General features: G+C 40.0%; 1 protein-coding gene across 10 annotated transcripts in view; it reads right to left on the bottom strand.

The window, feature by feature from the left end:
• The window catches only part of APBB2 (amyloid beta precursor protein binding family B member 2), a 329,970-nt gene that overhangs the window by 221,410 nt on the left and 89,857 nt on the right, over positions 1-18,703 (bottom strand). For 4 of the 10 annotated variants that reach the window (XM_059672655.1, XM_059672675.1, XM_059672696.1 and 1 more), the window contains exon 1: positions 5,349-5,477. The exons of 1 other annotated variant lie outside the window; for it this stretch is intronic. The gene's annotated coding sequence lies outside the window, so the exon portion shown is untranslated. Of the gene's footprint in view, positions 1-5,348; positions 5,479-18,703 lie in introns of those variants that run through there. 5 more of the 10 variants (XM_059672717.1, XM_059672706.1, XM_059672712.1 and 2 more) reach the window with 3 other exon arrangements.

The following is an 18,703-nucleotide window of genomic DNA, read 5'->3' as shown; positions in this document are numbered from 1 at the left end:
CAGCTCTTCAGTGCAGCAAACACCTTTCCCGATTCCTCAGCTGAAATGACTGCCCCTCCTCGGCAGGCCCGGAGCATGTGGGAGTCCACCTTCCCCACCAGCTCACTGGACTCAGGAGGATCCTGCAAGAGTTAGACAGATGGAAGTTGGAATCCTAACTCTAACATTTTCTAGCTGTGTGAATGTGAGCAAGTTCCTTTACCCCCCTGAGTTTCAATAATCCCAATCCCAGAAATTACTGGGAAAACCAAGTGATTAAACACTATGGCTTCCATACTTGTTCAGACAGTGGAGCTACACTAAGGGCAGAACGCCATTAAATCTTGATATACTTAAAAAAAGAAAAATAGCCCTAACCGGTTTGGCTCAATGGATAGAGCGTCGGCCTGCGGACTCAAGGGTCCCAGGTTCGATTCCGGTCAAGGGCATGTACCTTGGTTGTGGGCACATCCCCAGTAGGGAGTGTGCAAGAGGCAGCTGATAGATATTTCTCTCTCATCGATGTTTCTAACTCTATCCTTCTCCCTTCTTCGCTGTAAAAAATCAATAAAATATATATTAAAAAAAAAAGAAAGAAAAAGAAAGTCAATCTTGATATGTTTATTTGTATCATGTGAACTAAGAACTACTCTACTAGGAGAAAGTATGACTACATTAAATGTATACAGGTTTCTAAATATAAAAAACATACATGTACACACACACATACATGTTTTTAAAATCATCATTCTAAATTTATCAATTAAATGCTTGTTATTTAACTTTTTTTCCCATTTGCTAATTTAACTTAACAAGTAGTAGCAGGTACCAAAAGTTTAATAAAATATAATGGAAGAAAAAATGTATAGATTAGAAAATTCTATTCATAAGTTATTTTGGAGGGGATGGGTCAATAAATATCATTACTCAATTTTACTAGCCAAATACCTCATCTAAGACCACCCATCCAGCCCACTGCTCGGCATACCGTACAAGCTGAATAAATGTTATTTGAGTTCTGAATTTGAAACTCAAGTTAAGTTCCTTGAAAGGAAGAGCATATCTCATTAATCTTTGAATAATGAGCTCCTAACACAGTGCCTGGCACATAGTAGTTGCTCAACAGATGTTGGCTTAATAAATAAACTTAAAATTGAGAAAGCATGCAAAGGCCTCTAAAACATTTTGCATCTCCAATTAATTTGAATTCGAATTTATTCCAATACATTATATCCCAAAGTCTATAAATGTTCCTTCTGTACCCATTACCTTATCTGAGACAGAGTTTCTTGCGAGGAAGAAATATGAAGGTAGAATCCTTCCTTAAGAACAGAAATATTGATGGAGACAGCTAAGCGGGAGGAACATGTCACCTGCATTCTTGTAATAGAACAAAGGGCCCAAAGAAGACACAATGCTTTATACACAGTACCTGTCAGACAGTAACCCCTACAATTTGAACCACATATTTAGCCCCACAAGCCTCCTATTCAGAAGATGTGTGGTTACAGTAAACACTGCAGAGATTACAGAAGGGCAGTCCTAATCTATTCTCTGTTTGCAAATGAAAAACCTAGCTATTTCTACTCCTCTCTAACTGAAAGCCGGGGCAGCCTCAAATCAACATAAAGCTAAGATCCAACAGTTTCGCTTTCACTAAGAATGATATTATAGATAAATATTTATTAGGATAGGGCCCTGGTCAGGTGGCTGAGTTGGTTGGAGTTTTGCCCTGTGCACCAAAAGGTTGTGGGTTCAATTCCCGGTCAGGGCACATACCTAAATGGTGGGTTCAATCCCCAGTCGGGACTCATATGGGAGGCAACCAATCGATATTTCTCTCTCACATCAAAATCAATAAAAACATAACCTCTGGTGAGAATTTTTTAAATTTATTTATTAGCACAGGAGTTCATTATTTATTGTTAAATGGAAAAAAACAGGGTACCAAATAATTTATGGCATATACTACTCTTTTAGTATTAACATAAACATATGCACATATTAAATAAGATAATAAAATAGAAGTTGTTTTTTTACTTGTTAATCATCCATGGCTAATTTTTCAAAAGTGTATCTATATTTTGTCAACATTACAGACTCAAGTTTCCAGAAATCGACCTCAGATAATTAAATAAAAATCCTTGAAACAGGGAAGACTTGAAAACATATTTGTGATTAAGAAAAAAATAAAAGTAGAGGACAGAAGGGAGTTAAGGAGAAGTGCGGAGGTGGTCTGTGGTTCTGAATTTTCCCTAAAACCGTGGGCTTGCCTCCTCAAAAAGAAACCAGTCACCAACACAGGTAAGCACCCCTGAGAGTGTACAAAGTACTGTCAGCACCGTTTGCTCATGGCTTGTAAATTTCAGAAAGGATGTCCCTCCTCCTCCCTTAATGATCACTTCCACATAACTATTTCTTCAGGACGAGATCCATGTGGAGCATACTTATATACTATGACCTCCTTCTTTCATTTTTTGCTAGCTTAAAGGTGAATTATGAACATCCATTGGTGCATATAAAAATTCACCTATGACATCAGGGTTAGTGAGTAGAGATCTGTTTGCGATGGTCCCTCTGGCAACACAGTGTCTGTCTCAGCTTATTATTGTGATCAGAAGTCCTATAGCTACCTTGCCTCCACAAAATGGAAAAATGACTTTTACAGCAATGTCCCAAAGGGAATATTTTGGTATAATGGAAGCAAAATATTTCACCAGAGACTATATTAAATTTTCAAGAGATCCTAAATGATTTGAAAGGCTGTTTAAGCAGCTTACTTTCTGAGACTACGTTCTATCTCCAAACACCACTGCAAATATCTGAATCCTGAGGCCCATAGAATTAATCTTTTGTCCTTTTCATTCCATTTCTGTGAACAGATTGGTGACTTCCAACATAATCCTCTTTCAAATATCCTTCCAAGTTGGAATAACAACTATACCAATAGGATTTCCTTTGTTTTAAGGTCAATATGTGAATATAAGACTACAAAATCTAACTAAATAAAAACTGCTATCATTTTTTAAAATTCCATTGCCAAAAGTATTTCACTATTGCAATATTTCACTGGAGCAAAGCAACTGTTTTGGGAGGAAATTTTCAAAGTCCTTCCTTTCAATGGACTATATGAGCAGAGACTCGACAGCACTCAGAATTATATTCGTGGTGTGTGAGTACTCTATGTGTGTGTATAGTATTTTTTTAGTACAAATATCTTATTAAACTTCAAATGGGGTTCATAGTTAAAGACCCTTACCTTATTATTATAATTACTACCAAAAAATACACAATCTAATTATAAGTAATTTATAGTAAATACAATCAATATATATAAAAGGCTAAGTGTCCGTCCAACCGGTAGCTATAACATGCACTGACCATCAGGGGGCAGATGCTCAACACAGGAGCTGCCATGACACACACTAGCCATTTAAAAATAAATGGCACCACGGACCTGGCACCAACAAACCAACACTCGGCTTCCCCCAAGTAGGACACAGGCTCCATCACCACCCAGGAGCAACACCCCACCAAATCACAGCCAACGATGTCAAGATCCCATGGTGTAAAATGTGGCCCACAGCCCAGCCCAGCTCGGAAATGATCATCGCTGTGGGCTCCGGGTAATGATGTCACACAACAACTCCTGGCTTCCTCTCCCTAGCGACTAGCCTCCTTGCAGTTTCTTCAGCCCAGGAACGTGACTTGCTTTATAGTCAGGTGCAAACATTTTACACTTTAACCAAATGTCTGTGAAGCGTTTTCCCATGCCTCATCTCATTTGATCCTCACAGAAGTCCTGGAGTGGGTAGATAGGAGATTCAGTGTAATCCTATTTTCTTTTTGTTCACCTATTTTCTTTCTAAAACAAAGATTTAGAAAGTTTAGAAACTTGACCCGACTGAAAAGAAGTAAGAAATGGTGGACCTTGAAAATGACTTCAGGTTGTCTCCCTGTGCAGAATATAGTCAAACATTGCTACGGTTAAGTATTTTACCCTTTGTTCTTCCTGCGTGATCCACAATAATAATCTGCTTCCTGTTGATATTTACTGCTGTGTTGCTGACAATTATGTGAAAGAGAAGCTGGGGTCCTTCAATGGGCTGGAAAAAGTTTAGCTACATCAGAAAGCAGGTCTAATTAATCAAGTTTATTCTATATCTATAAAAGGCTAAGTTGACTCACACATGCACGATACATATAAAGCTCTCACTGGCGCTAATTGCATGCGTGTTTCAATCTGTCATTGTCGATCATGAATTTGGTTGACACTTCTATTATAGAGAAAGGGCGAACAGTGATATTAAAATATTTCTTCTAATTAATTTCCTTTCAATGAGCATGAATCTGTGCACCAGGACACTAGTCTAACAATAAAATCTGGTCTTATTTAATGTTTCTATAGAACTTCTAAAGCAGAGTTCTTTTCTGCCTTGCTTTACTTTAGCTGCTTCAACTAGTTCATTTGTACTATCAAATATGTAGAGGAGCTGTAAGACACAAGGCATGCCTAGTTTAGAAAACTACCTAGTAATTAAATGCATGCACAGTTCCTATTGTCAATGATATTGTTCCTGGAACATGCCAGAAAGAAGGTGTGTGTGTGTGTGTGTGTGTGTGTGTGTGTAGTTTTGCTTGCATTCTTATGGGCCATGCATGCTTCCAAGTAGTATCTACAGCAAAGTACAGTGACTGTATTATTTTTAAGGCCCATTTTACCTTTTCAAAAATATCAGAGAATAAAATTAAATTTATAGTCTCAAGCAATTTTTTCTAAAAGATAGCAAAGCCATTGATACAGGTGTCTCAATTAGCATATCTGAAAGTCCCTCAAAAAGGTATAAAATAATAAAACCGGCAGGTGCACCAAATCTTCCAAGACCAGGCTACATGAAGAACATCTTGAACAAGTGACTCTACATTTTGTTTTCCCTTCTAGACAAGAAAAGAACCAAATGGATTTCATTCTTATTCCAAAAATTCAGAATCAAAGAGCCCATATAAAAGTCTAAAATACCTGAAGCTCATAAAACTGGACTCACTTTTCTGTCACACCACATTGCATCCCTTATTTTTAAAGTTTAATTCATCTACTGCACATCAAATAAAAGGCTTTATTACAACCTTGAGGACTCAGTTTTTGAAACCCAAAAGAAATGGCAAAATGCAGAGAGTCATCCAAATCTCTTTAGAAGGTGTTTTTGAAAAGGTCTCCTGAGTCCCTTTCCATGTTTCAAATCCATAAGAATACATAAAACTTACAAAGTCAGGACAGAAAGAAAGCAGAAAGGCCACAGACCCACTGTTAACTTTCTGAGAGAAGTATATCGGAATTTTTTTTAAAAGCTAGTTAGAAAATGACTTACTTTTCCCAGATCTTTGGTACAAAGCTCAAAAGGCAAGTTCCTTTCTCCCACAAAGTCTTGTTAATTAATAGCAATCACTCAGTGAGGTCAGGCAGCCCAGATAGATGTATCTAAAAATTGTGTAGAGACAAAAATAGTTAAAATTCAAAGTCAGATTAGAAATTAAAAATCAAAACATTCCATTGCTATTCACATCCTCTCTGCATAATTAAAGTGTAGATTTCACTGAATAGCTAAATGATGAGTTTTGTGAGCTACCTTTCTTCCAGAACAATACTAACAAGGCTTGCTAAATCTGGACCGCATTTTGATCTGTTGTCTTATTAAAGTTACTAAAGCAGGAATCAGCGAGGCTTCTTGGCAACCATTCATGGTAAAAATGTCCTTCTCAGGGAGTCATAAAGAGCAACTGAGGGTGGATCTGGACTTCTAATTATACCGAGAGTTGGGAGGGAAGGTCCACCGCAATCACACTTGTGCCTGCACCACCTTCCAAAGGCGAGCTCACCTCACAAACACAGAGGCAGTTTGAACAGACGGGAACAATAACAAAGAAAATCACCAGCAACTTTAATGCCCTTCAGATATATTCCCTTAGGCACCCTTCCCTGCCACAGGTGGGAATAAGAAGAGTCCTGTTATTTTTTTTCTAATAAGACAGAAAATCCAACAATTCTGCATGATAATAACCTGATTTAAAACGTAAGTTACTTCCCCAACACTGCTGTGAATGAATACATACATAATAGCTCATTCACAAGATTACAAAGTTTGAGACGGTGAAACAGATGCCACAGGTAAACCATAACCTCAAGTCTGTGCTCTCCCATTCGGGGCCTTATGTTAGAAGTAATTCTAAGAAGCATGATGAACTCCTCTGTGAGCCAGAAGAGGTTGAAAAATAGGTCAATTAGAAGAAGACAGGAAGAACTGCTACAGTAGCAGTCGTAAGTGAAAAGCAGGCAGAATCCCAGGAACATCAATAGACATCTTTTATTATTATTGTCATTGTTACTGCCAACACTCACAGTGTTGACTCTCATGCCAGATTCTTGTTTTGCACATATTAACTCTACACAGGATAGACACAAGCAGACTATCTCCTCCACTTCACCGTATTACCACACAGTATACTCAATCCCGCTAAACCTTGTGTTTGTTCCAAGACTGATACAGTAGGAAACAATTTGAGCGTAACTCGAATCTCACATTTGTTTATGCATCACTTCATTGCAAGCAACGCTGGGTAATAGCAGAAGACTGCACCCAGGTAGAACCCAGATGTGTAAGTTTAGATAGAATGCAAAAGTCCATGCCTCACACGTGCACTAGTGGTCTGTTCCCACAGGCGTGCTATGAGCCACACCCATCCACACTGGGTGCCCCAACCTTCCTTCAGATTTCAGGAGTACCTCACAGGCTGCAACCCTTCCAAACCCTCAGACAAGAAAAGGTCAGGACTTTGTCAAGGTACAGTGCCATATTTATTTATTACTTAACCAACTAATATGTGTAAAATTGTGCTACAATTTGTGATCAGTTCCTCTCTCTTTTTTTTAATGTATCACTAGTAAACACTGATAAAGGTTGTTGAGTGCCATGTCCCTGACCCCATGTATCCCGTAAGTGTTGTGTTGTGGGTTGGGTTCTCCTGCATGATTTTGCATAGCACTGTGGTTTTTAGAAATGCAGGCATCACATTTTAGCAGAGCCAATTGTACGCTAACTAGTGTTTATAACAGGGGTGGGGAATGTCCACCCCATGGGCTGTATAAGGCCCTCGAAATCATTTGGTCTGGCCTACGAAGGCATTAGAGGTGAGTTAATTAAATGTCTGACCAAATACAGCAGGCTGATTTTTTTAAAAAAAAATTTTTTTATTAATTTCGGAGAGGAAGGGAGAGGGAGAGAGATAGAAACATCAATGATGAGAGAGAATCGTTGATCAGCTCCTGCATTCCCCCATACTGGGGATCAAGCCCGCAACCCGGGCATGTGCCCTGACTGGGAATTGAATCTTAACCTCCTGGTTTATAGGTCGTTGCTCAACCACCTGCCAGTTGGTCTAGCAGGCTGATTTTTAAGTTGATAATTTTGTATGGCCCGAGAATGATGTTATAAGTATCCAAATGGCCCTTGGCAGGAAAAAGTTCCCCACCCCTGGTGTATAAGATTGCTTATGATATAAACCAGAAGGAGTTGCATTGTGATTTTTCAAATCTTTTTTTTTTAATTAAATCTTTATTGTTCAGATTATTACATTTGTTCCTCTTTTTTTTCCCCCCATATCTCCCCTCCTCCCAGTTCCCGCCCCACCCTCCGCCCTCACTCCCCACCCACTGTCCTCATCCATAGGTGCACGATTTTTGTCCAGTCTCTTCCCACATCTCCCACACCCCTTTCCCCCCCAAGAATAGTCAGTCCATTCCCTTTCTATGTCCCTGATTCTATTATAATCAACAGTTCATTCTGTTCATCAGATTATTAATTCACTTGATTCTTAGATTCACTTGTTGATAGATGCATATTTGTTGTTCATAATGTGTATCTTTACCTTTTTCTTCCTCTTCCTCTTCTTAAAGGATACCTTTCAGCATTTCATATAATCCTGGTTTGGTGGTGATGAACTCCTTTAGCTTTTCCTTATCTGTGAAGCTCTTTATCTGACCTTCAATTCTGAATGATAGCTTTGCTGGATAAAGTAATCTTGGTTGTAGGTTCTTGGTATTCATCACTTTGAATATTTCTTGCCACTCCCTTCTGGCCTGCAAAGTTTCTGTTGAGAAATCAGCTGACAGTCGTATGGGTATTCCCTTGTAGGTAACTGAGTTTCTTTCTCTTGCTGTTTTTAAGATTCTCTCTTTATCTTTTGCTCTTGGCATTTTAATTATGATGTGTCTTGGTGTGGTCCTCTTTGGATTCCTTTTGTTTGGGGTTCTCCGCGCTTCTTGGACCTGTAAGTTCATTTCTTTCACCAGGTGGGGGAAGTTTTCTGTCATTATTTCTTCAAATAGGTTTTCAATATCTTGCTCTCTCTCATCTTCTGGCACCCCTATAATTCTGATGTTGGTACGCTTGAAGCTGTCCCAGAGGCTCCTTACACTATCCTCGCATTTTTGGATTCTTTTTTCATTTTGCTTTTCCGGTTGGATGTTTTTTGCTTCCTCGCAGTTCAAATCATTGACTTGATTCTTGCGCTCCTCTGGTCTGCTGTCGGGCGTCTGTATAATATTCGTTATTTCAGTCTGTGTGTGCTTAATTTCTCGTTGGTTCCCCAATATAAGATCGAGGGTCTTATTAGTTTTCGTGTAGATCTCATTAAGTTTATCGACAGCTTCTAAACAGTTCTTGAGAGACCTTAAAAGTGTGGTTCTGAACTCTATTTCTTCCATTGACAATTTTGTCCTGTTTCTTTGTCTCCGCATTTTGTTATGCTTCCTTGGTGCACCCCCTAGTGGTCTTTGTTCGAAGTCTTATAGTTAAATCTTGATTGTTGTAGCTAATTCCAGGGAGGGTTTGACCTCCAGGCCAAGTGGCTATGAGCATCAGCTGTGTCAGCAGTGAGAGAACTTCTGTCCTCTAGGGAGGTGCTAATCTAGCCTTTGCCTGAGGCTATCCGGCAAATGCCTCTGTGCAGGGCTTGGGCGGGGCAGGTCGCACAGGATCAACAGGGTGGGCCGAAGAGAGCAGTTATGGCGGCTCTCAGTCCTGTCCCCAGGGGCTCTGCCTCTCTGAGTCCCAGCACCCGCTGCAAAGCTGGGAGAGAAAGCTGCACTTGCTCTGACCGAAGCCAGACAGTCCCGCTTCTCCCGTTTGAGTCTGGGTCCCTAAAGACTCGCCCGGATCTGGAGCTCAGAGTCTGCGACTCCCTCCCGATTGAAAACAACAACCGCGCCCTCCGCCGCCAGCCCGCTCCACGCACTCCGCACCTCAGAATTTGACTTCAGCACTGCGCCTCCTCTGAGTGTCCGTGTGCGTTTCTCTTTCCTCCTAGTTGTAGGACTTCCACTCAGCCAGCGTTCCTGTGGTTCTGGGTGATGTCCGTTCCGTGTTTTAGTTTCACTTTTGAAGTAGTTGTTCAAAGCAGCAAACTCCGGTGTTAACCTATGCCGCCATCTTGGTTCTCTCTCAAATCTTTTCATTATGTTAAAGGGAATAGCAGCATATATAATACAATGTTAGAAAGGTTCTCATTCACAGTGTTTGTAATTACTAAGTATGGACTCTTAAGGGTCAGTTTCAGTTATGTGAAAAATTTATTTCTGAGAAGTCCCCTAATGGTGTTAGATAAATAAGGTGTTACTGCACCATTCTTTTCAGACCAAGATGATAGTGTTATAAAGATAGATTCTTGCATATAACAGGGCTTAACAGTAATTGCTGGAAAGGACAAACTTCAAATTAGTTTATTAAAAAAAGACTCTGAATTTATCCTTTAAAAAAGTGTAAATTATACATAAAGATATATACTAAGAAGTTTTCTATTATAAGTAATATCATTTCAAGCAATTTGAAAACTTTAAGTATCCAACAATGGATAAACAGATTTTTTAAATCTGTAAGGCATTTAAGTGGGAAAATGTTTTTAAGTAGTGTTCGTGGAAATGCAGACTATAAAGCAAAATGTTCAATATGATACCAATTTTGTTTCAAAGTATTTACATCTAGAAAAAAAAACTAGAAGTAAAAAATAAGTCAACATGTGAATAGCTGCTTACTAGAGATAATAGAATTAGAGTAGAATAATTTTGCTTTCTTTGCATCTCCCTGTGGTACCCAAATTTTCCACAATAATCCTATCTACTTTTCCAATTATAAAATAACAATGTGCTATATAAAAATAAGACTGAGCCATTTGGTGGAAAAATCTCTTTTTATCCCCACTTTAATTTCACACACAAATCCAGACAACAGAATGAAGGCCAGCCCAAGACCCAGGACACCAGAAGCTTTCTCCACAAGTATTAACAGATCTAGTCTTACGACTGTACCCTTAAAAGTATTTTCTAACTCACAGTTCAAGGGCAACCCAGCCCCAACAGGGATGTTCAAAGTATATAAATCCATTACAGAGTTCAAAATATAATTTGCTTTTATTGGCGAAAACAGTCATGGACTTGGTAAAATCCAGATGAAAGATCTTTAAATTATATAATTGTATACAAACTGTCTTAATGTCTGAAGGAAATTCTATTGAATGAAGAAATTGTGTTCTGGATAAAGCTCCTTTCAAATAAAAGCAAGATGAAAGAAATACAAGGAGTGATGGATTTGGGCACAGGGACGAACGTTCAGTTTTGTTTTGTTTTAAATATACTTTATTGTTTTTTTTACAGAGAGGAAGGGAGAGGGATAGAGAGTAAGAAACATCGGTGAGAGAGAAACATTGATCAGCTGCCTCCTGCACACCCCCTACTGGGGATGTGCCCGCAACCCAGGTACATGCCCTTGACTGGAATCGAACCTGGGACCCTTCAGTCCGCAGGCCGGCGCTCTATCCACTGAGCCAAACTGGTCAGGGCTCACTTGGGCAGTTTTAAATAGAAACTGAGAACAGAGAGATTGATCTTTATAATCTCCAAAAGAACTCAGTTATATTAAAAATGTTCCCAACCACGCCCTGACCGGTTTGGCTCAGTAGGTAGAGGGTCAGCCTGCGAACTCAAGGGTCCCAGGTTCGATTCCAGTCAAGGGCATGTACCTTGGTTGCGGGCACATCCCCAGTGGGGAGTGTGCAGGAGGCAGCTGACTGATGTTTCTCTCTCATCGATGTTTCTCTCTATCCCTCTCCCTTCCTCTCTGTAAAAAATCAATACAGTATATTTTTTTAAAAAATGTTCCCAACCACGATGGAATTTGACTTTGAAAATAATCCATTTGCCAAAAGTGGTGACTCGAGTCAGGAGTGCGTTTATTTAATCCCATCGGCTGAAATCTCATAAGAACTGGATGGTGATAGTACTCAAGAGTCAAATTGGCCCCCACCCACCTGCATTCACTCACCTGCACTTGTTAGCAGCACATTTAAATGGTGTGTCCCTTTCCATTTCCAGTTTAACCTCCTCGCATATCATACAGCCAGTAACTATTTTGTATAGAGCAGCTGCTTTACTATGACTCTCCATTCTCAAAAAAATGTACTGAAGATTAAAAGTCAGTGTGTGTGTGTGTGTGTGTGTGTGTGTATGTGGTTTTGTTTCATAAAACTACAAAGCATCTGAAAGATTAGATGTATATACACCTGAATAATAACCATATTCCTACTGCACAAAGCATAGATGTAGTAGTTGTTACTTCTTTGTTTTCTTTCAAAAAATGCTGACTTCCATAAAAAAAAAAAAAAAAAAAACACAAAACAAAGCCCTTCTGTTTCAAATCTGCTTTTGTATTTTTAAGCATTTTCATAGGTTCCCCGGCAAATGGAAACAAAAGCTACTGGCATCGTGTTTTGTTTTGTTTGAAAGAACAGAATAGGCAAATGAACATTTTAATTATGCTATTACTTATAAAAATAGATCACAGAGGAGATACTGAGTTCCAGAAAAATCAGTCAGTTCAAGTTCAAGATCCCCCTCTGAGACTATCATTTTATCAAATGCATGCTGATTACGTTGGAAAATAACTTGGGAACTCTTGGTTTCTGTGTCTCACAAGTTGCTGCACATAGGCACTTTGAATAATTTGCAACCAAATATTATAATTAGCAAGTAAACTCAGATATTATACTCAACTATGAGTACTCAAAAGAAAATCTATGAATTTTAATTTTTAAAGGAAGACATGCTGAAATATACACCCATTTCTACATGCCTCGCACTGACTGAAAATGTAGAGCACTGAGGAACTCTCAGTATGAAACCTATATTTCTTAAATTGCTGCAAGAATTAGCATATGCATAGCTCAGGGGAATACAGTCTCGTAGCATTACCAGATATTAAAAAAAGGGCAACCAATGTTTTCAGAGTCTACCTGGAAAACAAGCAGAAATTGTTTTTCCCGGGCTCTCTAGTCTCTCTCTGGTCAGAATTCCAACATAATCTAAATTGGTCTTTGGCACCATCGCAGGTCATTTTTTGCATCACTGTGCCACTTCCGGTCCAAAGCCCAAAGACCTTCACTTTCAATGACCTCCTCCTCTCACTGGTTCTTTCCTTCTAATTTCTAAACTCCCAATACTTCCATAAAATATTTTAGCAGAAGTTCAAGGGTGGGGGAGCTTAAACAAATGATGAGTGACGTTTAACTTTTTCTGGATTATATGCATATTTAAGGAAAATTACCCAGATTTTGGTTTCTAAATATTTTAGCTCTTTGGAGAAATAGTTGGGTACAGGCCTGAGCTAAGAAAAGTACAAGATAAGCCTAGAACATCTTTTTATTTCAGAAAGCAAGACATGCTCAACTATTAATGCAGACATGACAAAAAGACATAGGAGTTGGTCATCATTTTGAACAACAAAATGATGTGGATGAATTAGAACACACTGAATAAAAAAGAACCATTTACCCATAGATATTCATGAAAAAGAGGATAGTGGGAAGCTCATCTTTATTTTTAAAATGCGAGCTAATAAACACCAAAGAATAGGAGAAATAGAAAATCCTACTTTACAACCAGCGAGGCAATTATTGATTCAATCAAGGATCATTAATGGATGCTAAAGCCACAAGGGGAAAGGTTGCTGCGGGACAGGACACTCAGTCTCGGAGTATCACCCCGCAGAACACTTACCACTTACCTAAGAGAAAAGGTACCTGGAGCTCAGTTATAGGATAACTGAACGTATGGGTCTCCACAGGAGCTATGTGGTATGTCTGTCAAAATGCTTAATCTGTATGTAACCAAAGTAACAAACAAATCCAGATTGTGGTACTTTCTACAAGACAACTGTCTTGGAATCTTCCAAGGTATCAGTGCTGGGAATGACAACAACAAAACAAAACAAAACAAAAACAGGGTGACTGTTTTAGATGTAAGGAAACGAAAAAGAGAAAATGCAACGAATGACTGATGAGTCTTGGATGAGGAGAGGGGTTAGAAAAGACATTAAAGGGATAATTTAGGAAGTTTAAGTAGGTATTCAAATATTATCTATATGTGAGATAATATTTCTAGGTGATAATAGTATTATCAGTTAAGTGGAAGAATATTCTTGTGCTAAAGGTCATATCTCTACAACTAATTCAAATGGTTCAGCAAAAAAATTAAGTGTGTGGAGAGAGAGAGAGAGAGAGAGAGAGAGAGAGAGAGAGAGAGAGAGAGAGAGAGAACAGAGAGAAACAGAGAGAAACAGAGAGATACAGAGATAAAGAAAACTTGGAAAAATGCTAGCATCTTCTATGGCAGGGTAGTCCTAACATAAAAAAGAGTAACCATGGTTACTTCAGGCTGTATCTATTCTGTATAAAGAGAGATCATAAAAGAGTTTATGGTTGAAAGGAAACTGACACAAATAGGAATACAGTCCACTGGTGTTAGAGCATTCAGTTCATTTTTAAAAAAACTTTTTCCATTTCAGAATTCAAAAATCTTTTTCCGATTCATTTCTGTTCTGCAGCAATTAATGGATGTTAGCTGGGAGAAGGAGATGGAAAAAGAAAAGAAACCCAAGGGAGAGGAAAACAAGGGTCAAGATTAGCAACAGGAAAGTTCAGTTCTCCTGCACCCATGTTGAAGAAGAGTTAGGTCTCCAGGTTTTAAAAGCTCTGCCTTGGTTCCCATCTGACGAGAAACCCGGTGTGGCTGTGGGCATCTCCAACGAGGCAGAAAGAGCCCCTTAGCAGGATGTACACTGACTTCATCCCGTGCCCACCTCTGGTCAAGCGTAGAACAGGGCCAGGCACCTGAATTACAAGCCTTGGGAGCAAACACACATCCCAGACCCACAGCTTTCAGCAGCTGCCCCAACTCAATGTGCCTGACATGGAATTTCCTCCCCGCAACCCCCGCCACAAACTTGATCCCTCGTTTCTGTTACCTCTTTCCTTCATCTATCCAGTCTCAAAACTGCAGCTTTATCTTTTACTTCGGTTCCCAATGGCCCATTTTTCACACCCTTCTTCCTCGTCCACATCCTCAAAGCCATGTTGGCCACAAGGTCCCTCAGAGTCCAGGCAGAAATGACCTCTCTTTTCTTTGTTCTTACTCAATATTTCTGCCTATGGCACTCACTTGGCACTTTTTAAAAATCCCTTCACCACACAGCATTGATTCTGCACCCAAAGCAAGTAAGTGCTTTGCTCTGTTACTTTATTTTAAATCACTGCAATTCTGTGACGTAGTTTATGTTATTTTATCCCTACTTTACCCAAGAAATGGCTACTCACACGGGTGAAATAAACTTGTTCAAGGTCACAAAGTTGTGAAGCTAATATTCAGACCCTGCTCTTCAGGTTCTACCCCAATACCAACGTGCTTCGAATTGTCATTTATAGTTTTAAACACAGCAAACTATCCTTGAAGGAAGGGATCCAGCTTATCCAACTTTGTGCTCTCTCCAGAGCCAAGCATGCTTGTAACTCATGTTTACTGATTCGTATTTAAAGACTCAGCCCAGAGCCCTGGCCAGTGTGGCTCAGTGGCTGGGCATTATCCTGTGCACCAAAAGGTTGCCAGTTCGATTCCCTCCAGGGCACATGCCTGGGTTGCAGGCTCCATCCCCAGTGGGGGGCATACAGGAGGCAGCCAATAGATGTTATGCTTCTCACATTGATGTTTCTCTCTCCCTTTCTCTCTAAAAATCAATTTAAAAATTTTTTAAGGAAGACTCAGTCCAGAGACCATTTGTCTTTCTGACTTCCAGCCCCCATCCCTACAGAACGAACCACTCTGTCCTCCTGGCCTCTGTATGCTTCTACTGCAGTATATGCAAACCTTTTTTCCCACTGAATTTACTGGGTGACATTGGTCACTAAAATCATATAGGTTTCAGGTGTGCAAGCTTGAACTACAGGGTGCACGACAGCCACATGTATGCCTGGAACAGAGTAGGCACTTAATGAATGCTCAATGAATGAAATGTTTACGCATGAGACAGTTGGGTTTCTCAACTGGGTTGCTATGCCTTGCTAACAAAAATTTATGATCTCATTTTTTATCTTTACCATATATGGAGGGAATTATTTTAGACTAGAGGAGCAGAGGGGAAATGGAAAAGAACAGTGAGTACAGGTCTTGGCCCTTTGGGGCATGTCCACTTCACCTGCTGTCCGGGGTATACTGTATTCTAGAGCTTACAACTTGTATGTGTAATAGCATTCAATACAAATTATGATTCAGTATGTCTGAGACAGAGCCCAAGATTTCACATTTCTAACAAGCTTCCAAGAGATGTAATGTAGGTGATCTACAGACAGGTTTATGAGTAGCAAAAAGTTCTAGACAGTTGTAGTGAAATGATGCCCATTTAAAGAGATATAGCCCAGCCGGCATGGCTCATGACTCAACACTGGTTGAGTGTTGACCTATGAACCAGGAGGTCACAGTTTGATTCCCAATCAGGGCATGCCTCCTCAATGGGAGGTGTGCAGGAGGTAATTGATCAGTGATTCTCATTGATGTTTCTATCTCTCTTCCTCTCTCCCTTCTTCTCTGAAATATTTTTTTTAAAAAAAGAGAGAGATTTCATGTAAACTAAAATGATAAGACATAAATTCACTGACTGTTAATTCTAGCTGTCTCTGGGTTTCTGCTTTCTGCTTTTCTTTAACTCCCTAGTATTCTATAATGACGCTTGCTGACGGAAATAAAAATTTTAAATGCTATATATACATGCATAAAAACCTGTAGAGTTGGACCTTTTCACTCTGCATGCCTACATCTTTATTTAAGCAACAAATATATTTAAAAGGATTAGACTTTGGAGATAACAGGTTGGTGAATTTAGCAATTCCCTACATACTCATTTTAACATGCAGATTAACATAAAACAGCAATTACACTTAACAAGCAGCCACTACCATAAGCATTGTTTTTCTCAGGTTCCTTTCCCTTAATAAAAAGAGAAAGAATCCATTCATTTGGAATACAATAAAAGGCAAACCAAATTAAGGACAGAAGACAAAACAAGCAGGCGCCACCCTGAACCTCTTCCAAGTGGGTCAATAGAACCGCAAGTTCAAAGCAAAGTGAAATGCTTAAAAGCGAAGTGAAATGCATGCGTTCTCCTGGCAGAGTCAGGGTGGGCTGGGGTCCACAACAAGGTTGAATGGAATAAATCAAAGCAGCACTCGCTGAGCACCTACAAGAGAGGTAGAAGGAAATGATGCCCAGAAGAGCCCCAATTCCAAAGCATAACAAGCAGAGATCATTAGGAAAAGGCAAAGAAGGGTGAGCATCTGCAAGAAAACATTCCCCAGGTACCCAACCCCCCTCTGGTGGCGTTCCATAGGATGCCAGGGCTATTCTGCAATTTGTAGAAGCTGCAGGCCTGGCAGGTGGGCATTTCACACCCGCTCCAATACCTGCGTCAATTCTAGACACTTGCCCAGCCACACCTGTCTGTGCCTCAAGGAGGCCAAAACCAAAGAAGGGGCCCAACTGCCCTGTCCCATGGCATTGTCGCGGCCTTCTCGTCGGAGTGGAACTAACCACGCCCTGCATCCTCTGCTTTCCAACTCAACTCCCTTCCAACTCCCAGGTAAGAGTTTCCCATCACAGGCTCCGGGTATTCAAGCGACAACTGCACCTACAAGTCCTAACTGATTTGGGGGCTTAAAGAAACATTAAGAAACTCACTGTGAAACTACCTACAAGGATTAGAACTCAAGGTCTGGAAAGCTCCTATATACAACGGAACTGAAAATCACTTCTGTGTGTCTACCTAGTAGCTTTAAGGAAGTGCTTTCATAGCTTTGAGGTTTAGACACATGGACATTTGGCTCAACTGGAAACAAAGTGTTATCGTATCTCTGTTATCTCTGTTGAATTCTGAGAGTCGAGGGCCAGACCACTCCAGACAGGTAAGCATATGCTGATTATTAAAGTGTGATCACATGAGATTTCAAAACTAGTACCAAAGTCATCGTCTTCCCTGGGGGAAATCTGAATTTACTTAGACTTCCTTACATGTATTTTATTGGAAGTCAGCGTTGTTTTTACTTTTAATTACATCAATGATAGGTGGGGCAGGAGAGAGGGAAGACCACCATAATCTTCTCAGTGCCCCAAAGCTTAAATAGCTTAATACCTTAGCTGGAATTTTAAATTTGAAGAGATTTAAGAAGCATGATAAAAAAAAAAAAAGTAATACATGGTCTTTTGTTTGGGTTCTGGCTTTTAAAAAATTTTAATGCTAAAAACTTGGGGAATAAATTTGGGAAATTTGACTATGGATGGTTAGTAAATGATATTTGGGAACTATTGCTAACTTTGTTAGATGTCATAATGGTATTGTGTTTACTTAAGGCAGCTTCCTTATTTCTTGGAGATGCCTGCTAAAATACTTGTTGTGCTGTGCCTGCATGGCCATGGGTGAAGCTGAGCTCAGGCCCCTGTTCCCCATACTCAGCCCCACGTTGGGCGCCATATATGCCGCACCAGCACAGCCAGGTTTGGTGAGCCTGAGAGGGGGTGGTGAAGGATTAATAAAGGACAGACAGAAGAAAGCTGGGTTGGGTGGGACACTGTCCTCTCTGATGAAGAGCTAGCGACAGCTCCTTGACCTGTAAGCTGAGTCTTTATTTTATAGCCAGATTCCACGAGGCAAAGTAAGGGCGTGGTCAAGATGTTTACAACATTCTCGTGGGTTTCAAATCTACTCAATTACATGCACCTGAACTCTATCAAGCCCACATCACTCAGCCATGTGGGACCACAGGTTTGGACCATAGATTCAACCTTACAACTATATCCTTTGGCTATAATTGTGCTGGGACTTGCACGTGGCTTTGCCACGAGAGGATTGTGCCCTCTCATTAGTCCCAGGCTTGAACCTGTCCAGATGCTGAGGCAGCTCTCCACAACTGGGGGGTAAAACATCATGCCATCTATTTATTTCCGCAAAAACTTAATATGTATAAATTTACACAGATGAAGTACTTAGAAAAGAATGTTAATAATTATTAAAAGTAGATGGGGCCGTAACCGGTTTGGCTCAGTGGATAGAGCGTCGGCCTGCGGACTGAAAGGTCCCAGGTTCGATTCCGGTCAAGGGCATGTACCTTGGTTGCAGGCATATCCCCAGTAGGAGATGTGCAGGAGGCAGCTGATCAATGTTTCTCTCTCATTGATGTTTCTAACTCTCTATCTCTCTCCCTTCCTCTCTGTAAAAAATCAATAAAAATATATTTAAAAAAAAAAAGTAGATGGGGATTCTATGGGTGTTCATCATTCTATTCTTTCTACTTTTTTCTA

This window comes from Myotis daubentonii, chromosome 1, assembly GCF_963259705.1.
Source record: "Myotis daubentonii chromosome 1, mMyoDau2.1, whole genome shotgun sequence".
In the NCBI taxonomy this organism is placed as follows: domain Eukaryota; kingdom Metazoa; phylum Chordata; class Mammalia; order Chiroptera; family Vespertilionidae; genus Myotis; species Myotis daubentonii.
This window is presented reverse-complemented; position numbering and strand designations above follow the sequence as displayed.